Source organism: Oncorhynchus clarkii, chromosome 4 (genome assembly GCF_045791955.1).
Source record: "Oncorhynchus clarkii lewisi isolate Uvic-CL-2024 chromosome 4, UVic_Ocla_1.0, whole genome shotgun sequence".
NCBI lineage: Eukaryota > Metazoa > Chordata > Actinopteri > Salmoniformes > Salmonidae > Oncorhynchus > Oncorhynchus clarkii.
In genome coordinates, this window is record NC_092150.1 from 88,757,303 (window position 1) to 88,777,905 (window position 20,603).

Below are 20,603 nucleotides of genomic sequence, written 5' to 3' on the forward strand. Positions count from 1 at the left end.
CAAAATAATAAAAACATGCGTCATTCAAAAACATGCGGTGTGTGATATTGTGCAAAACAATTTTAGGAAATGTGTTGTCTGTCATTTCGTTCCCACAGAGGGCTGATGGTATGAGCTAATCGATAATGAGGTTGCTTTTATTATTAAGGTGCCACGCCCCCTCCTTGTGTGGATTTATGGGGTTCTATGAAATACAGTATTGCCCTGTTATAATAACCCTCCTCTCCTGTGGCAAGCATCAATTCTTCTCTCTTTTCTGGACAGCCATCTTCACTCTGAGCAACAGGTAGGCAGATATCCTTTTTCTTGTTTGTGTCTGTGGGATCTTAGGAAATAAGACAGGTGAAATTTAGACAATAAGCTATAACAATATTCTCAACAACGATAATGATTTTTTTGAAAGTAATAGCTCAAATATATGTTTTTTTTATTAAAAGAAATAGTGTGATTGGATTTCATCAAATGAATAGCAGGTTGTCGTCATTTGGTTCTTAAAACGTGTCTGTTGCTAACAACGGTACATTAGAGCATTTCGTCACTTATAAAAGTAGTGCTCGTTCCAGTCTTATCAGTCAACAGATTTTATCTAAAAAAAAAAAAATAAAGACATTTAAATTGTGCTTCTTTACATGATATATATTCCCTTTCTAGCATTGACATTATATCCACATAGTTTTGAGTTAAAATGTGAGTAATATTCTACGAGTTGCACACTATGAATACAGCTATTGCTGTCTGGTAGATTTGACTTCACAAAACGTATAACTTTCAAACTGCTGTTAACGGACAAAATACAGTATTTAATAGGTATTACCAATTGCAAAATGATTGATTTATTAATAAATACTATAGCAGATCTGCTAAATATAGTTTTACCATTAAAATTATATGTTGTTTTCTGGGGGAAATAACTTTTCATTTTGCCATATTGTTGGTTTTCCATGAACAATTTTGTTTTCCTTTAAGATTTCTGTAGAACTGTGTCTAATTTCTAAAACCGTTTGTTAAGATAAAGTACATTTGTCTTTATTTTGCATGAAGCATGAACCCAAGCCTTCTGGACCACAGCATGCATCATTTCCCCAGCAGCACCTACCCAGAGGACAGAGCAGAGCATCCTCCCTCCTTTCTACACGACAACACATACAACTCGTCCACCCCTCCATCCTCCTCTCGCTCAAGCGGAGGATCCCTTATCTCTATGCTCCTACGGAAAACCGTTGAGAGTGAACAGACCCTCCAGGAGAGCTCTGCTGCATATTACAACCCCGAGGCGCATATTTCCTTCTCTGCCTTGACGAGCCCTAGACTGGTGGATCATCACAGCAGCACTTCTTCCAAGAGCAGCAGCACCACCATGGAGCCTCTGTCTCCAGCCAGCCAGGCATCCACCGGGGCCAGCCCCAATGGAGCCGGGTGGAACCAGGACTGGACCCTGGAGCTGGGGGATAGACGTCAGGCGAAGCGTGCCAGAGTGGAGAACATCATCAGAGGCATAGCAGTCTCTCCTCCCAGTCCCAGTGTTCATTGTACACATGGAGAAACCACTCCTTCCAGTGACCTTCAGAGTGAGACAATGGAAAACAAACAGGAGGGCAAAAGGAAACAGAGAGTGCCGCAGCACCAGGATCTCCTGAGGACGGGGGGCGCTAGCGGAAAGAGTACGGACGAAGGCCATAACCTGAAGAAGCAGCTTCAGACCATGCAGAGGCTCCTGGGTCAACTCCAGGCCAGGTTCATCCAGATCTACGAGTATCAGACTAATGAGTCTCAGGAGGACGTCAGGGATGGGACGTTTTCAACAGGTGTGATGGAGGACGACCACCAAAGTACTTGGAACAAAGGATACCCGGAGACAGAGGTGTTTATGGACCCTTACAGTGAGTTTAACAATGGAGGGCCTTTAGATAGACGTCATCTGGGGTGGAAGAATCACAAGCTAACTGACTACATCCACTCAAACCCAGACAAAGAAGACAAACTCCTAGCAGATATTCTCAAGTATGAGCTCTCCAGAGCCGTAAACTCAAGCGTTGACTCGATTTTCAAAAACATATCACATACATTATTCAAGCCACCACAGCTACACATCAAGGATGGGGGAATGGCGGAAACAGACGATGAGCCCGTGTTCCTCAGCTCTCATGAGCCAGCGTCATCATCCACCCACGTAGACAGCATGTCACGACTCCCCCCATGTTCCAAGAGTGGTATGGCCCAACAACTACCAGAGATTCAAACCGAGGCTCTATCTCTGGTTGTTCAAAAGCCTGCTTCAATGACTCGCCCATGTTCTCTAAACCTGACAGTGAAAAGGCCTCTCCATTTCCATCAGCCCTCAGTCCTATACAACCACCCCACTGATCTACAGGAAGACCACCAAGTACTGGATAACCTGAAACACAACGGTTTCCATCACGATACCTTCGGAGGGCTCCCGTGTAGACCTACTACCACAGGTCTACCTACCCCAGAGATGGTTGACTTATTGTGGGATCCGGTCAAAGTGAAGTCCAAGGTGACCTCCAGGCCACCCAGGAGTCCACAGGTTCACCACCCCATAGCCACAGGACATAATGTGCTTCTGGACAGTCTCGGTCTCCCTCACGTTAAGATGGAGTATGGTAGCTTTCAGAGTATGGTGAAGAGGACCTCATTAGTGCTGAATGTATCCTTTGAAAATAGTATTTTATTTTATTTACATTTTGGTGTTTTACCACATTATTCAGACAGTAAGGAAATGAGATGGGGAGACACAGGCAAGTAGGAGAAACAGAACCCTGGTCTCCGTCAGTGGTGGAAAAAAGTACCCAATTGTCATATTTGAGTAAAAAGTATAGATACCTTTTAATAGAAAGTTACTCAAGTAAAAGTAAAAGTCACCCAGTAAAATCCTACTTGAGTAAAAGTCTAAAAGTATTTGGTTCTAAAAGTATAAATAATTTCAAATGATGTGTATTAAGCAAAGTTTTTAAAATGTACGGATAGCAATGGGCACTACAACATCATTTACAAAAGATGCATTTGTGTTTAGCAAGTCCGCCAGATGAGAGGCTAGAAGGGATGACCAGGGATGTTCTCTGTTTTAGTGAGTCCACTAGATCAGAGGCAGTAGGGATGACCAGGGATGTTCTCTGTTTTAGTGAGTCCACCAGATCAGAAGCAGTAGGGATGACCAGGGATGTTCTCTGTTTAGTGAGTCCTCCAGATCAGAAGCAGTAGGGATGACCAGGGATGTTCTCTGTTTAGTGAGTCCTCCAGATCAGAAGCAGTAGGGATGACCAGGGATGTTCTCTGTTTAGTGAGTCCACCAGATCAGAGGCAGTAGAGGTGACCAGGGATGTTCTCTGTTTTGAGTCCTCCAGAGTAGGGATGACCACTCAGATCCTCCAGATCAGAAGCAGTAGGGATGACCAGGGATGTTCTCTGTTTAGTGAGTCCACCAGATCAGAGGCAGTAGAGGTGACCAGGGATGTTCTCTGTTTTAGTGAGTCCTCCAGATCAGAGGCAGTAGGGATGACCAGGGATGTTCTCTGTTTAGTGAGTCCACCAGATCAGAGGCAGTAGGGATGACCAGGGATGTTCTCTGTTTTAGTGAGTCCGCCAGATCAGAAGCAGTAGGGATGACCAGGGATGTTCTCTGTTTTAGTGAGTCCACCAGATCAGAAGCAGAAGGGATGACCAGGGATGTTCTCTGTTTTAGTGAGTCCACCAGATCAGAGGCAATAGGGATGACCAGGGATGTTCTCTGTTTAGTGAATCCTCCAGATCAGAGGCAGTAGGGATGACCAGGGATGTTCTCTGTTTAGTGAGTCCACCAGATCAGAGACAGTAGGGATGACCAGGGATGTTCTCTGTTTTAGTGAGTCCACCAGATCAGAGGCAGTAGGGATGACCAGGGATGTTCTCTGTTTAGTGAGTCCTCCAGATCAGAGGCAGTAGGGATGACCAGGGATGTTCTCTGTTTTAGTGAGTCCTCCAGATCAGAGGCAGTAGGGATGACCAGGGATGTTCTCTGTTTAGTGAGTCCTCCAGATCAGAGGCAGTAGGGATGACCAGGGATGTTCTCTGTTTAGTGAGTCCTCCAGATCAGAGGCAGTAGGGATGACCAGGGATGTTCTCTGTTTAGTGAGTCCTCCAGATCAGAGGCAGTAGGGATGACCAGGGATGTTCTCTGTTTAGTGAGTCCTCCAGATCAGAGGCAGTAGGGATGACCAGGGATGTTCTCTGTTTTAGTGAGTCCACCAGATCAGAGGCAGTAGGGATGACCAGGGATGTTCTCTGTTTTAGTGAGTCCACCAGATCAGAGGCAGCAGGGATGACCAGGGATGTTCTCTGTTTAGTGAGTCCACCAGATCAGAGGCAGTAGGGATGACCAGGGATGTTCTCTTGATAAGTGGGTGAATTAGACCATTTTCCTGTCCTGTCAAGCATTCAAAATGTAACAAATACTTTTGGGTGCCAGGGAAAATGTAGACAGTAAAAAATTATATCATTTTCTTTAGGAATGTAGTGAAGTAAAAGTCGCCCCAAAATATAAATTGTAAAGTCAAGTACAAATACTTAAGTAGTACTTTAAAGTATTTTCTACACCACTGGTGGTGTAAAAAGTATTTGTGACGAGCCAGGAAGTGTTACCACGACACCACGGCTCTGCACCAATATTTTACTATAGAATACTACTATACACTTTTCATTGATTTAGTAAATCTGTAATATGTTGTGGTCAACCATGACTATCTGTATTTTTAATTTTCCACCAAATGATAGATTCTTTGGTTGGCTTTCTTTAGTGAGGCAATTGGCTTCAGGTAGGATGAGTCATATCCACAATACTGTGCCTAAGAAAGATTGCCTTTCTTTGAGGTTTTCGCTAAGTGTCTCATAATAACCTTTCTCTGCACTACATGGATAGTCTATAAACAGAAGAAAAAAAAAATCAATTTAGTTTTCTCTATCCGGGAGAACGATATCTATGAGGCTTGGGAGAGCATTAGTAGCTGTGGTAGGATGCACTTCAAGGAGAGTTTACCCTTTGATCTTGTGATCTCTACTCCAAAAGGAAATTGCTTCTAGTATCTGAGTGCCGTCTAATGATTGCAGGACAGAGAAAAACATTGATGTAAAAAATAATATCTGTCTTTGAAAATAATTGTCGGGATTCAGGAACAGAAGCTTGTTTTCAACAGGAATACATATTGAAGTAGGGAAGTGTAGAAACAAGGTGAAACCTATTGACGTGAAAAGAAAAGTAGACAGTATTCCTAAAGAAAATCATATGTATTTTCTCCCGTTCATGTTATTCTGATGTATGGAATGACTTGAGTAGTGTATCTGTTTATCTCTATAACCTGACCTGTAGGAGGGTCTGACCATACACCATCTGTATCTGTTTAGCTTCATAACCTGACCTGTAGGAGGGTCTGACCACACACCATCTGTATCTGTTTATCTCTATAACCTGACCTGTAGGAGGGTCTGACCACACACCATCTGTATCTGTTTATCTCTATAACCTGACCTGTAGGAGGGTCTGACCACACACCATCTGTATCTGTTTATCTCTATAACCTGACCTGTAGGAGGGTCTGACCATACACCATCTGTATCTGTTTATCTCTATAACCTGACCTGTAGGAGGGTCTGACCACACACTATCTGTATCTGTTTATCTCTATAACCTGACCTGTAGGAGGGTCTGACCACGGTCTGACCACACACCATCTGTATCTGTTTATCTCTATAACCTGACCTGTAGGAGGGTCTGACCACACACTATCTGTATCTGTTTATCTCTATAACCTGACCTGTAGGAGGGTCTGACCACACACCATCTGTATCTGTTTATCTCCATAACCTGACCTGTAGGAGGGTCTGACTACACACCATCTGTATCTGTTTATCTCTATAACCTGACCTGTAGGAGGGTCTGACCACACACCATCTGTATCTGTTTATCTCTATAACCTGACCTGTAGGAGTGTCTGACCACACACACCATCTGTATCTGTTTATCTCTATAACCTGACCTGTAGGAGGGTCTGACCACACACCATCTGTATCTGTTTATCTCTATAACCTGACCTGTAGGAGGGTCTGACCACACACCATCTGTATCTGTTTATCTCTATAACCTGACCTGTAGGAGGGTCTGACTACACACACCATCTGTATCTGTTTATCACACCTGTAGGAGGGTCTGACTACACACACCATCTGTATCTGTTTATCTCTATAACCTGACCTGTAGGAGGGTCTGACCACACACCATCTGTATCTCTATAACCTGACCTGTAGGAGGGTCTGACCACACACCATCTGTATCTGTTTATCTCTATAACCTGACCTGTAGGAGGGTCTGACCACACACCATCTGTATCTGTTTATCTCTATAACCTGACCTGTAGGAGGGTCTGACCACACACCATCTGTATCTGTTTATCTCTATAACCTGACCTGTAGGAGGGTCTGACCACACACCATCTGTATCTGACCACACACCATCTGTATCTGTTTATCTCTATAACCTGACCTGTAGGAGGGTCTGACCACACACCATCTGTATCTGTTTATCTCTATAACCTGACCTGTAGGAGGGTCTGACCACACACCATCTGTATCTGTTTATCTCTATAACCTGACCTGTAGGAGGGTCTGACCACACACCATCTGTATCTGTTTATCTCTATAACCTGACCTGTAGGAGGGTCTGACCACACACCATCTGTATCTGTTTATCTCTATAACCTGACCTGTAGGAGGGTCTGACCACACACCATCTGTATCTGTTTATCTCTATAACCTGACCTGTAGGAGGGTCTGACCACACACTATCTGTATCTGTTTATCTCTATAACCTGACCTGTAGGAGGGTCTGACCACACACCATCTGTATCTGTTTATCTCCATAACCTGACCTGTAGGAGGGTCTGACTACACACCATCTGTATCTGTTTATCTCTATAACCTGACCTGTAGGAGGGTCTGACCACACACCATCTGTATCTGTTTATCTCTATAACCTGACCTGTAGGAGGGTCTGACCACACACACCATCTGTATCTGTTTATCTCTATAACCTGACCTGTAGGAGGGTCTGACCACACACCATCTGTATCTGTTTATCTCTATAACCTGACCTGTAGGAGGGTCTGACCACACACCATCTGTATCTGTTTATCTCTATAACCTGACCTGTAGGAGGGTCTGACCACACACCATCTGTATCTGTTTATCTCTATAACCTGACCTGTAGGAGGGTCTGACCACACACCATCTGTATCTGTTTATCTCTATAACCTGACCTGTAGGAGGGTCTGACCACACACCATCTGTATCTGTTTATCTCTATAACCTGACCTGTAGGAGGGTCTGACCACACACCATCTGTATCTGTTTATCTCTATAACCTGACCTGTAGGAGGGTCTGACCACACACCATCTGTATCTGTTTATCTCTATAACCTGACCTGTAGGAGGGACCACACACACCATCTGTATCTGTTTATCTCTATAACCTGACCTGTAGGAGGGTCTGACCACACACCATCTGTATCTGTTTATCTCTATAACCTGACCTGTAGGAGGGTCTGACCACACACCATCTGTATCTGTTTATCTCTATAACCTGACCTGTAGGAGGGTCTGACCACACACCATCTGTATCTGTTTATCTCTATAACACACACCATCTGTATCTGTTCTATCTCTATAACCTGACCTGTAGGAGGGTCTGACCACACACCATCTGTATCTGTTTACACCTGACCTGTAGGAGGGTCTGACCACACACCATCTGTATCTGTTTATCTCTATAACCTGACCTGTATCTGTTTATCTCTATAACCTGGTACTGTTTATCTCTATAACCTGACCTGTAGGAGGGTCTGACCACACACCATCTGTATCTGTTTATCTCTATAACCTGACCTGTAGGAGGGTCTGACCACACACCATCTGTATCTGTTTATCTCCATATGACCTGTACCTGACCTGTAGGAGGGTCTGACCACACACCATCTGTATCTGTTTATCTCTATAACCTGACCTGTAGGAGGGTCTGACCACACACCATCTGTATCTGTTTATCTAGGAGGGTCTGACCACACACCATCTGTATCTGTTTATCTCTATAACCTGACCTGTAGGAGGGTCTGACCACACACCATCTGTATCTGTTTATCTCTATAACCTGACCTGTAGGAGGGTCTGACCACACACCATCTGTATCTGTTTATCTCTATAACCTGACCTGACTACACACACCATCTGTATCTGTTTATCTCTATAACCTGACCTGTAGGAGGGTCTGACTACACACACCATCTGTATCTCTATAACCTGTTTATCTCTATAACCTGACCTGTAGGAGGGTCTGACCACACACCATCTGTATCTGTTTATCTCTATAACCTGACCTGACCACACACCATCTGTAGTTTATCTCTATAACCTGACCTGTAGGTCTGACCACACACCATCTGTATCTGTTTATCTCCATATGACCTGTACCTGACTGTTTATCTCTATAACCTGACCTGTAGGAGGGTCTGACCACACACCATCTGTATCTGTTTATCTCTATAACCTGACCTGTAGGAGGGTCTGACCACACACCATCTGTATCTGTTTATCTCTATAACCTGACCTGTAGGAGGGTCTGACCACACACCATCTGTATCTGTTTATCTCTATAACCTGACCTGTACACTGACCACACACCATCTGTATCTGTTTATCTCTATAACCTGACAAGTAGGAGGGTCTGACTACACACACCATCTGTATCTGACTACACACCATCTGTATCTGTTTATGTAGTGACTGACCTGACACACACCATCTGTATCTGTTTATCTCTATAACCTGACCTGTAGGAGGGTCTGACCACACACCATCTGTATCTGTTTATCTCTATAACCTGACCTGTAGGAGGGTCTGACCACACACCATCTGTATCTGTTTATCTCTATAACCTGACCTGTAGGAGGGTCTGACTACACACACCATCTGTATCTGTTTATCTCTATAACCTGACCTGTAGGAGGGTCTGACCACACACCATCTGTATCTGTTTATCTCTATAACCTGACCTGTAGGAGGGTCTGACCACACACCATCTGTATCTGTTTATCTCTATAACCTGACCTGTAGGAGGGTCTGACCACACACCATCTGTATCTGTTTATCTCTATAACCTGACCTGTAGGAGGGTCTGACCACACACCATCTGTATCTGTTTATCTCTATAACCTGACCTGTAGGAGGGTCTGACCACACACCATCTGTATCTGTTTATCTCTATAACCTGACCTGTAGGAGGGTCTGACCACACACACCATCTGACCTGTATCTGACCACACACCATCTGTATCTGTTTATCTATAACCTGACCTGTAGGAGGGTCTGACCACACACACCATCTGTATCTGTTTATCTCTATAACCTGACCTGTAGGAGGGTCTGACCACACACCATCTGTACTGTTTATCTCTATAACCTGACCTGTAGGAGGGTCTGACCACACACCATCTGTATCTGTTTATCTCTATCTGACCTAGGAGGGTCTGACCACACACCATCTGTATCTGTTTATCTCTATAACCTGACCTGTAGGAGGGTCTGACTACACACCATCTGTATCTGTTTATCTCTATAACCTGACCTGTAGGAGGGTCTGACCACACACCATCTCTGTATCTGTTTATCTCTATAACCTGACCTGTAGGAGGGTCTGACCACACACCATCTGTATCTGTTTATCTCTATAACCTGACCTGTAGGAGGGTCTGACCACACACCATCTGTATCTGTTTATCTCTATAACCTGACCTGTAGGAGGGTCTGACCACACACCATCTGTATCTGTTTATCTCTATAACCTGACCTGTAGGAGGGTCTGACCACACACCATCTGTATCTGTTTATCTCTATAACCTGACCTGTAGGAGGGTCTGACCACACACCATCTGTATCTGTTTATCTCTATAACCTGACCTGTAGGAGGGTCTGACCACACACCATCTGTATCTGTTTATCTCTATAACCTGACCTGTAGGAGGGTCTGACCACACACCATCTGTATCTGTTTATCTCTATAACCTGACCTGTAGGAGGGTCTGACCACACACCATCTGTATCTGTTTATCTCTATAACCTGACCTGTAGGAGGGTCTGACCACACACACATCTGTATCTGTTTATCTCTATAACCTGACCTGTAGGAGGGTCTGACCACACACCATCTGTATCTGTTTATCTCTATAACCTGACCTGTAGGAGGGTCTGACTACACACACCATCTGTATCTGTTTATCTCTATAACCTGACCTGTAGGAGGGTCTGACCACACACCATCTGTATCTGTTTATCTCTATAACCTGACCTGTAGGAGGGTCTGACCACACACCATCATCTGTATCTGTTTTTCTCTATAACCTGACCTGTAGGAGGGTCTGACTACACACACCATCTGTATCTGTTTATCTCTATAACCTGACCTGTAGGAGGGTCTGACCACACACCATCTGTATCTGTTTATCTCTATAACCTGACCTGTAGGAGGGTCTGACCACACACCATCTGTATCTGTTTATCTCTATAACCTGACCTGTAGGAGGGTCTGACTACACACCATCTGTATCTGTTTATCTCTATAACCTGACCTGTAGGAGGGTCTGACTACACACACCATCTGTATCTGTTTATCTCTATAACCTGACCTGTAGGAGGGTCTGACCACACACCATCTGTATCTGTTTATCTCTATAACCTGACCTGTAGGAGGGTCTGACCACACACCATCTGTATCTGTTTATCTCTATAACCTGACCTGTAGGAGGGTCTGACCACACACCATCTGTATCTGTTTAGCTCTATAACCTGACCTGTAGGAGGGTCTGACCACACACCATCTGTATCTGTTTATCTCTATAACCTGACCTGTAGGAGGGTCTGACTACACACACCATCTGTATCTGTTTATCTCTATAACCTGACCTGTCTGAGGGTCTGACTACACACACACCATCTGTATCTGTTTATCTCTATAACCTGACCTGTAGGAGGGTCTGACCACACACACCATCTGTATCTGTTTATCTCTATAACCTGACCTGTAGGAGGGTCTGACCACACACCATCTGTATCTGTTTATCTCTATAACCTGACCTGTAGGAGGGTCTGACTACACACACCACTGTATCTGTTTATCTCCATAACCTGTAGGAGGGTCTGACCACACACCATCTGTATCTGTTTATCTCTATAACCTGACCTGTAGGAGGGTCTGACCACACACCATCTGTATCTGTTTAGCTCTACCTGACACTGACACACACCATCTGTATCTGTTTATCTCTATAACCTGACCTGTAGGAGGGTCTGACCACACACCACCTGTATCTGTTTAGCTCTATAACCTGACCTGTAGGAGGGTCTGACCACACACCATCTGTATCTGTTTAGCTCTATAACCTGACCTGTAGGAGGGTCTGACCTGTTTACTCTATAACCTGACCTGTAGGAGGGTCTGACTCTGTATCTGTTTATCTCTATAACCTGAAGGAGGGTCTGACCACACACCATCTGTATCTGTTTATCTCTATAACCTGACCTGTAGGAGGGTCTGACCTGTAGGAGGGTCTGACCACACACCATCTGTATCTGTTTATCTCTATAACCTGACCTGTAGGAGGGTCTGACCATACACTATCTGTATCTGTTTATCTCTATAACCTGACCTGTAGGAGGGTCTGATCACACACCATCTGTATCTGTTTATCTCTATAACCTGACCTGTAGGAGGGTCTGACCACACACCATCTGTATCTGTTTAGCTCTATAACCTGACCTGTAGGAGGGGCTGACTACACACACCATCTGTATCTGTTTATCTCTATAACCTGACCTGTAGGAGGGTCTGACCACACACCATCTGTATCTGTTTATCTCTATAACCTGACCTGTAGGAGGGTCTGACCACACACCATCTGTATCTGTTTATCTCTATAACCTGACCTGTAGGAGGGTCTGACCATACACTATCTGCATCTGTTTATCTCTATAACCTGACCTGTAGGAGGGTCTGACCACACACCATCTGTATCTGTTTATCTCTATAACCTGACCTGTAGGAGGGTCTGACCACACACCATCTGTATCTGTTTAGCTCCATAACCTGACCTGTAGGAGGGTCTGACTACACACACCATCTGTATCTGTTTATCTCTATAACCTGACCTGTAGGAGGGTCTGACCACACACCATCTGTATCTGTTTATCTCTATAACCTGACCTGTAGGAGGGTCTGACCACACACCATCTGTATCTGTTTATCTCTATAACCTGACCTGTAGGAGGGTCTGACCACACACCATCTGTATCTGTTTATCTCTATAACCTGACCTGTAGGAGGGTCTGACTACACACACCATCTGTATCTGTTTATCTCTATAACCTGACCTGTAGGAGGGTCTGACTACACACACCATCTGTATCTGTTTATCTCTATAACCTGACCTGTAGGAGGGTCTGACCACACACCATCTGTATCTGTTTAGCTCCATAACCTGACCTGTAGGAGGGTCTGACCACACACCATCTGTATCTGTTTAGCTCCATAACCTGACCTGTAGGAGGGTCTGACTACACACACCATCTGTATCTGTTTACCTCTATAACCTGACCTGTAGGAGGGTCTGACCACACACCATCTGTATCTGTTTATCTCTATAACCTGACCTGTAGGAGGGTCTGACCACACACCATCTGTATCTGTTTAGCTCCATAACCTGACCTGTAGGAGGGTCTGACCACACACACCATCTGTATCTGTTTATCTCTATAACCTGACCTGTAGGAGGGTCTGACCACACACCATCTGTATCTGTTTAGCTCCATAACCTGACCTGTAGGAGGGTCTGACTACACACACCATCTGTATTTGTTTATCTCTATAACCTGACCTGTAGGAGTGTCTGACCACACACCATCTGTATCCGTTTAGCTCCATAACCTGACCTGTAGGAGGGTCTGACCACACACACCATCTGTATCTGTTTAGCTCTATAACCTGAACTGTAGGAGGGTCTGACCACACACCATCTGTATCTGTTTAGCTCTATAACCTGACCTGTAGGAGGGTCTGACCACACACACACCATCTGTATCTGTTTAGCTCCATAACCTGACCTGTAGGAGGGTCTGACCACACACCACCTGAAGAAAGCCAAGTTGATGTTCTTCTATACTCGCTACCCTAGCTCTAACGTGCTCACAGCCTTTTTCTCCGATATCCAGGTAATGAAATACACTACATGGCCAAAAGTATGTGGACACCTGCTCGTCCAACATCTCATTCCAAAATCATGGGCATTAATATGGAGTTGCCCCCCCCCCCCCCTTGCTGCTATAACAGCCTCCACTCTTCTGAAAAGGCTTTCCACTAGGATGTTGGAACATAGGTCTGGCTTGCAGTCGGCGTTCCAATTCATCCCAAAGGTGTTCAATGGGGTTGAGGTCACGGCTCTGTGCAGGCCAGTCAAGTTCTTTCACATCGATCTCATGGCATAGTCATGCTGAAACGGGAATGGGCCTTCCCCAAACTGTTGCCACAAAGTTGGAAGCACAGATTTGTCTACAATGTCATTGTATGCCTTTACGTTAAGATTTCCCTTCACTGGAACTAATGGGCCTACCTCGAACCATGAAAAACAGCCCCAGACCATTATTCCTCCTCCACCAAACTTTACAGTTGGCACTATGCATTCGGGCAGGTAGCATTCTCCTGGCATCCGCCAAACCCAGATTCGTCCGTCGGACTGCCAGATGGTGAAGTGTCTGGTGATCTTAGGCTTGCGTGCGGCTGCTCGGCCATGGAAACCCGATTCATGAAGCTCCCGATGTTGCTTCCAGAGGCGGTTTGGAACTCGGTAGTGAGTGTTGCAACCGAGGACATGCGCAACATGCTTCAGCACGCGGTGATCCTGTTCTGTGAGCTTGTGTGGTCTACCACTTCGCGGCTGATCCGTTGTTGCTCCTAGACGTTTCCACTTCACAATAACAGCACTTACTGTTGACCGGGGCAGCTCTAGCAGGGCAGACATTTGAACAACTGACATTTTTTATTTTTTTTAGAAAGGTGGCATCCTATGACGGTGCCACGTTGAAAGTCCCTGAGCTCTTCAGTAAGGCCATTCTACTGCCAATGTTTGTCTATGGAGATTGCATGGCTATGTGCTCGATTTTTATACACCGGTCAGCTTCGGGTGTGGCTGAAATAACCGAATCCACTAATTTGAAGGGGTGTCCACATGTTTTTGTATATATAGTGTATACATATTTAAATGTGTTATAAATGGTGTGTTATATATCGAGAGATATACAGATTTGAATGAATGACCTTTACCAGTGTTACAAGTCCTGGTAGAGCGAATACCTGAAATGTTGAGATAGAATCCCCTAATTGAAAACAATCACTGCACACATAACTGTGGGCAATTTGCTTTATTCAAAATAGTTCATACATGATTTATTGACATATTTACAAAGAATGCAGAAACAGTTGGATGAACAAAATTCTCACACATACTAAAAACAACTAAACCTACATCAAAGTGAAATAACCCAGACATAACTATCACTCATTTTAAAATAACGTATAATGTACTTACCCAAATTGTTGTTTCTTTGTGTTCCCATACAGCTCACTCGGTGTATCACGTCCCAGCTGATTAAATGGTTTAGTAACTTCAGAGAGTTCTACTATATTCAGATGGAGAAGTTTGCCCGCCAGGCCCGAGTGAAGGGGGTTAACAGTGTGAGGGACGTAGCAGTGAGCAGAGACTCGGAGCTCTTCAGAGCCCTCAACATGCACTACAACAAGGCCAATGACTTTCAGGTACTGTAAATCTCCGCATTCGTTTTAAAAAAAAACAATCGTACGACCATCCTGATCTCACGAGCCTACATTCTGTTTTGCTAATTGCGGATTGAATTCATTGTGCTGCTCATGACTTCATCTCTCTCGTGTATTTTCATTGTGTTCAGCTGGATTCCTGTACAGACAGTCAATCTGATCCAAAGATAAGATGGTATGCACAATACATTGTTTATATGTGGTCAGCATGTACAACAGGTATGTTCATGGAAGTCTAAGCACAGATTATTATTATTTTTTTTTAAAAGCTTTAAATCTGTACATGTCTACAAAGATCAATTCAAGTATGGTGAGTTGAAAACAAACAAAACGCTTTAAAAATGGGTCAAAGGTCAATAGGCCAGACAGATATAAAACCTAATAGTTCAGAGGGGTGGAATTGATTACATTTGATGTTGGTTATTCTGTCTGATGTCATAATGGAGAATAGAATATGATTTTTATTCATCCATCAACAGATTCAACTGTTTATTCTACTATGCCCCCCCCCTTCCTGGACAACACACACACACACAACTAACATTTTGGCTGGATCCCAGGGTCAGCTGCAGTGCAATACTCCTAGAACTATTTTTGAGGTTTAAATGCCTTGTTCAAGGGAACAACGGCAGGAGATTTTAAACCTGTTGCCAATTCCTTTTGACTTCTTTCCCTGGACCTGGATTCAAACCAGCCTGCTACCGGCCTGCTTACTTACCCAAGCATTGTGATCTTGCCAAACGACATCACAAACAACTTTACAAACGACTACAAATGACAAGACATAGAAAAGACTGACAGTTCAAAAGCACGTATAACTTACCATCAACACGTCTGCCAGCCAGGTGACAAAATGACTTTGTATATCAGAAAACGTGCTATGTTACCAAGCATGACAGTGTCAAAGGCTTTTTTTTTGTACACTAAAACTGAAACTAAAAATAATCCTTAAAAAAAAACTATTTCATAAACTAAAGTAAAATAATTAAAGAAACTTGTTTGAAAAACTAAAACTGTTATCTTTAAAAACAACCAAAATAAAAACCGACATGAATATGTTCAGTTTTAGTCTTTTTTTTTTTTTTTTTTGGAGGGGGGTTAAAAATCAAAGGGCTTTTCAAACTTTTTTCTAAAGTGGTTTTTAAGCTTGAGAATCTAGAGGGTAACTTCCAGGAGAATGTGACTTAACTTGTGCATCACTATGTATCACTAGCTAACAGGGAACAAATCCACTACTTTCTCTACCTAACACTTAAACTAAATCATATAAAATCGAAATATAAATGTTTTTATAAAACTCACACTACAGTCGTGGCCAAAAGTTTTGAGAATTACACAAATATTAATTTCCACAAAGTTTGCTGCTTCAGTGTCTTTAGATATTTTTGTCAGATGTTATTATGGAATATTGAATTATAATTACAAGCATTTCGTAAGTGTCAAAGGCTTTTATTGACAATTACATGAAGTTGATGCAAAGAGTCAATATTTGCAGTGTTGACCCTTCTTTTTCAATACCTCTGCAATCTGCCCTGGCATGCTGTCAATTAACTTCTGGGCCACATCCTGACTGATGGCAGCCCATTCTTGCATAATCAATGCTTGGAGTTTGTCAGAATTTGTGGGATGTTGTTTGTCCACCCGCCTCTTGAGGATTGACCACAAGTTCTCAATGGGATTAAGGTCTGGGAAGTTTCCTGGCCATGGACCCAAAATATCGATGTTTTGTTCCCCGAGTCACTTAGTTATAACTTTTGCCTTATGGCAAGATGCTCCATCATGCTGAAAAAGGCATTGTTCGTCACCAAACTGTTCCTGGATGGTTGGGAGAAGTTGCTCTCGGAGGATGTGTTGGTACCATTCTTTATTCATGGCTGTGTTCTTAGGCAAAATTGTGAGTGAGCCCACTCCCTTGGCTGAGAAGCAACCCCACACATGAATGGTCTCAGGATGCTTTACTGTTGGCATGACACAGGACTGATGGTAGTGCTCACCTTGTCTTCTCCGGACAAGCTTTTTCCAGATGCCCCAAACAATCAGAAAGGGGATTCATCAGAGAAAATAACTTTACCCCAGTCCTCAGCAGTCCAATCCCTGTACCTTTTGCAGAATATCAGTCTGTCCCTGATGTTTTTCCTGGAGAGAAGTGGCTTCTTTGCTGCCCTTCTTGACACCAGGCCATCCTCCAAAAGTCTTAACCTTACTGTGCGTGCAGGTGCACTCACACCTGCCTGCTGCCATTCCTGAGCAAGCTCTGTACTGGTGGTGCCCCGATTCCACAGCTGAATCAGCTTTAGGAGACAGTCCTGGCGCTTGCTGGACTTTCTTGGGTGCCCTGAAGCCTTCTTCACAACAATTGAACCGCTCTCCTTAAAGTTGTTGATGATCCGACAAATGGTTGATTTAGGTGAAATCTTACTGGCAGCAATATCCTTGCCTGTGAAGCCCTTTTTGTGCAAGGCAATGATGACGGCACGTGTTTCCTTGCAGGTAACCATGGTTGACAGAGGAAGAACAATGATTCCAAGCACCACCCTCCTTTTGAAGCTTACAGTCTGTTATTCAAACGCAATCAGCATGACAGAGTGATCACAAGCCTTGTCCTCGTCAACACTCACACCTGTGTTAACGAGAGAATCACTGACATGATGTCAGCTGGTCCTTTTGTGGCAGGGCTGAAATGCAGTGGAAATGTTTTTGGGGGATTCAGTTCATTTGCATGGCAAAGAGGGACTTTGCAATTAATTGCAATTTGTCTGATCACTCTTCACAACATTCTGGAGTATATGCAAATTGCCATCATACAAACTGAGGCAGCAGACTTTGTGAAAATTAATATTTGTGTCATTCTCAAAACTTTTGGCCACGACTGTGCACTGAACACAAATATAAACATGTAAAGTGTTGGTCCCATGTTTACTTAACGGATATAAAATATTCCAGAAATGTTCCATATGCACAAAGTTTATTTATCGATTTTGTTTTGCACAATTGTGAGCATTTCTCCTTTGCCAAGATAATCCATCCACCTGACCAGTGTGGCATATCAAGAAGCTGATTAAACAACATGATCATTACACAGGTGCACCTTGTGCTGGGGACAATAAAAGGCCATTCTAAAATGTGCAGTTGTATCACACAACACAATGCCACAGATGTCTCAAGTTAAGGGAGCGTGCAATTGGCATGCTGACTGCAGGAAAATCCCCCAGAGCTGTTGCCAGAGAATTGCATGTTCATTTCTCTACCATAAGCTGCCTCCAATGTCATTTTAGAGAATTTGGCAGTACGTCCAAACGGCCTCACAAATGCAGACCACGTGTAACCAGTCCAGCCAAGCACCTCCACATCCAGCTTCTTCACCTGCGGGATCGTCTGAGACTAGCCACTCGGACAGCTGATGAAAGAGTGGGTTTGCGCAACCAAAGAATTTCTGCACAAAATGTCAGAAACGTCTCCGGGAAGCTCATCTAGGTGCTTTTCGTCCTCACCGGGGTCTTGACCTGACTGCAGTTTGGCGTCGTAACCGACGATGGCAACTGGTATGCTGGAGAAGTTCTTCATGAATTAATCTGTTTCAACTGCTGATGGCAGACAGAGTGTGGCGTCGTGTGGGCGAGCGGTTTGCTGATGTCAACGTTGTGAACAGAGTGCTCCATGGTGGCGGTGGGGTTATGGTATGGGGCAGGCGTAAGCTACAGACAACAAACACAATTGCATTTTGTCGATGGCCACTATGAATGCACACAGATACCGTGACGAGATCCTGAGGCTCATTGTAGTGCCATTCATCTGCCGCCATCACCTAAAAAAAAAGCCATCACCTAATGTTTCAGCATGATAATGTACGGCCCCCATGTCACAAGGATCTGTTACACAATTCCTGGAGGCTGAAACTGTCCCAGTTCTTCCATGGCCTGCATACTCGAGCATGTTTGGGATGCTCTGGATCGAGCAACTTCGCACCACCATTGAAGAGGAGTGGGACAACATTCCACAGGCCACAGTCAACAGCCTGATCAACTCTATGTGAAGGAGATTTGCCTCATGCAGCGCGACACATGCTGGTCACACCAGATACTGGCTGGTTGTCTGATCCACGCCACAATAGTGTTGTTAAGGTATCAGTGACCAACAGATGCATATGTGTATTCCCAGTCAATGTAAAATCCATAGATTAGGGCCAAATTAATGTCTTACTGTTAACTGATTTCCATATGAGCTGTAACTCAGATGGCCATTCTTTGCCTCTATAGCTCTGTCTATACATTCGAGTGGTTACATTTCTCCACACCCATCTGCTTTTTTTTTTTTACCAAAATGGCTGCGGCTTGTTTTTGAATTGCAGATTGTCCATTTACATATATCTTACAGGTTGTGCCTTTAATCTACAGGTTCCTGACAGGTTCCTTGAAGTGGCTGAGATCACACTACAGGAGTTTTACATCTCCATCTCTCTGGCCAGAGACTCAGACCCATCCTGGAAGAAAGCCATCTATAAGGTCATCAGTAAACTGGACAGTGACGTACCGGCTGAATTCAAAGCCCCCCTCACAACATAGAAAGAGACAGACGGAGGCTGCCGTATGTAAAAACAAAGTGTATTTTTCCCTGCATGGGCCACGTCTTGAATCGAAGCCATGCTAAACGTACAACAGCAGGACAGGGTACCCGGTGTTTCAATATATGGTCAACGTGGACGGTTCTGTAAGTCGCTTTGGAAAAACAGTGTAAAGGTAAATGAGCATTGTTGTTAACGCCATTTCCCATTCAGAGGTCCGTCGTGTGAAATGTGTGTCTGTACAGTAGGCTTCCCATTCAGAGGTCCGTCGTGTGAAATGTGCGTCTGTACAGTAGACCCATGTCACAGCTGCGTTTTATATTCACAGGAGGAGGATTGTAGAGCAAATTGCAATGTAGTTTCAATTTAAAAAAAACAAAAAAAAACAATGTATACAATTTTGATTGATATTGAGGCATGCGTTGCTGTAGAATCTATTATTAAAACCACGTTGGCGCATGTGAATTAAATTTGTATTTTTTGCTACATCAGATCAATCTAGCAATAATACAAGAGACCTTTCATTTTGAATTTTTTCAGTGTGCGTCAATTACGAAGGCAGTTTCAGGCATGTTAGTGAATGGGAGGACGGCATTATTACATTACATAATCTAAACATGTTTTAAAGTTTCAAGAGACCACTGATGGTTTCTAAACTGTTGTAAAGAAACAACTGGACAGACAAAAAAAAACAACAATCCACACAAGTACAAAATCCTTTAATATACAATAGGTGCAAGTCAGCATGCGTTTCATTCTACTGGCCTGGTGTGATCAGAAACAATGAAACCTGTATAACGTGTCAAACCTAAACTCACTTAACACTGACGGCACCCCAATACCATTAACTACATATTCACTACATACTGCTTGGACTCTGGCGAAAGGAGGAGACGTCCAGCACATTATTATTATTATTATTTTTTTGAATTTTACCCCTTTTTCTCCCCAATTTCGTGGTATCCAATTGTTGTAGTAGCTACTATCTTGTCTCATTGCTACAACTCCCGTACGGGCTCTGGAGAGACGAAGGCTGAATGTCATGCGTCCTCCGATACACAACCCAACCAAGCCGCACTGCTTCTTAACACAGCGCGCATCCAACCCGGAAGCCAGCCGCACCAA

At 43.8% G+C, this 20,603-nt stretch overlaps 1 pseudogene; it reads left to right on the forward strand.

Moving 5' to 3' along the window:
* The first annotated feature begins 186 nt into the window (after window positions 1-186).
* LOC139407894 (prospero homeobox protein 2-like) lies at window positions 187-19,541 on the forward strand (annotated as a pseudogene).
* Window positions 19,542-20,603: the final 1,062 nt, after the last annotated feature.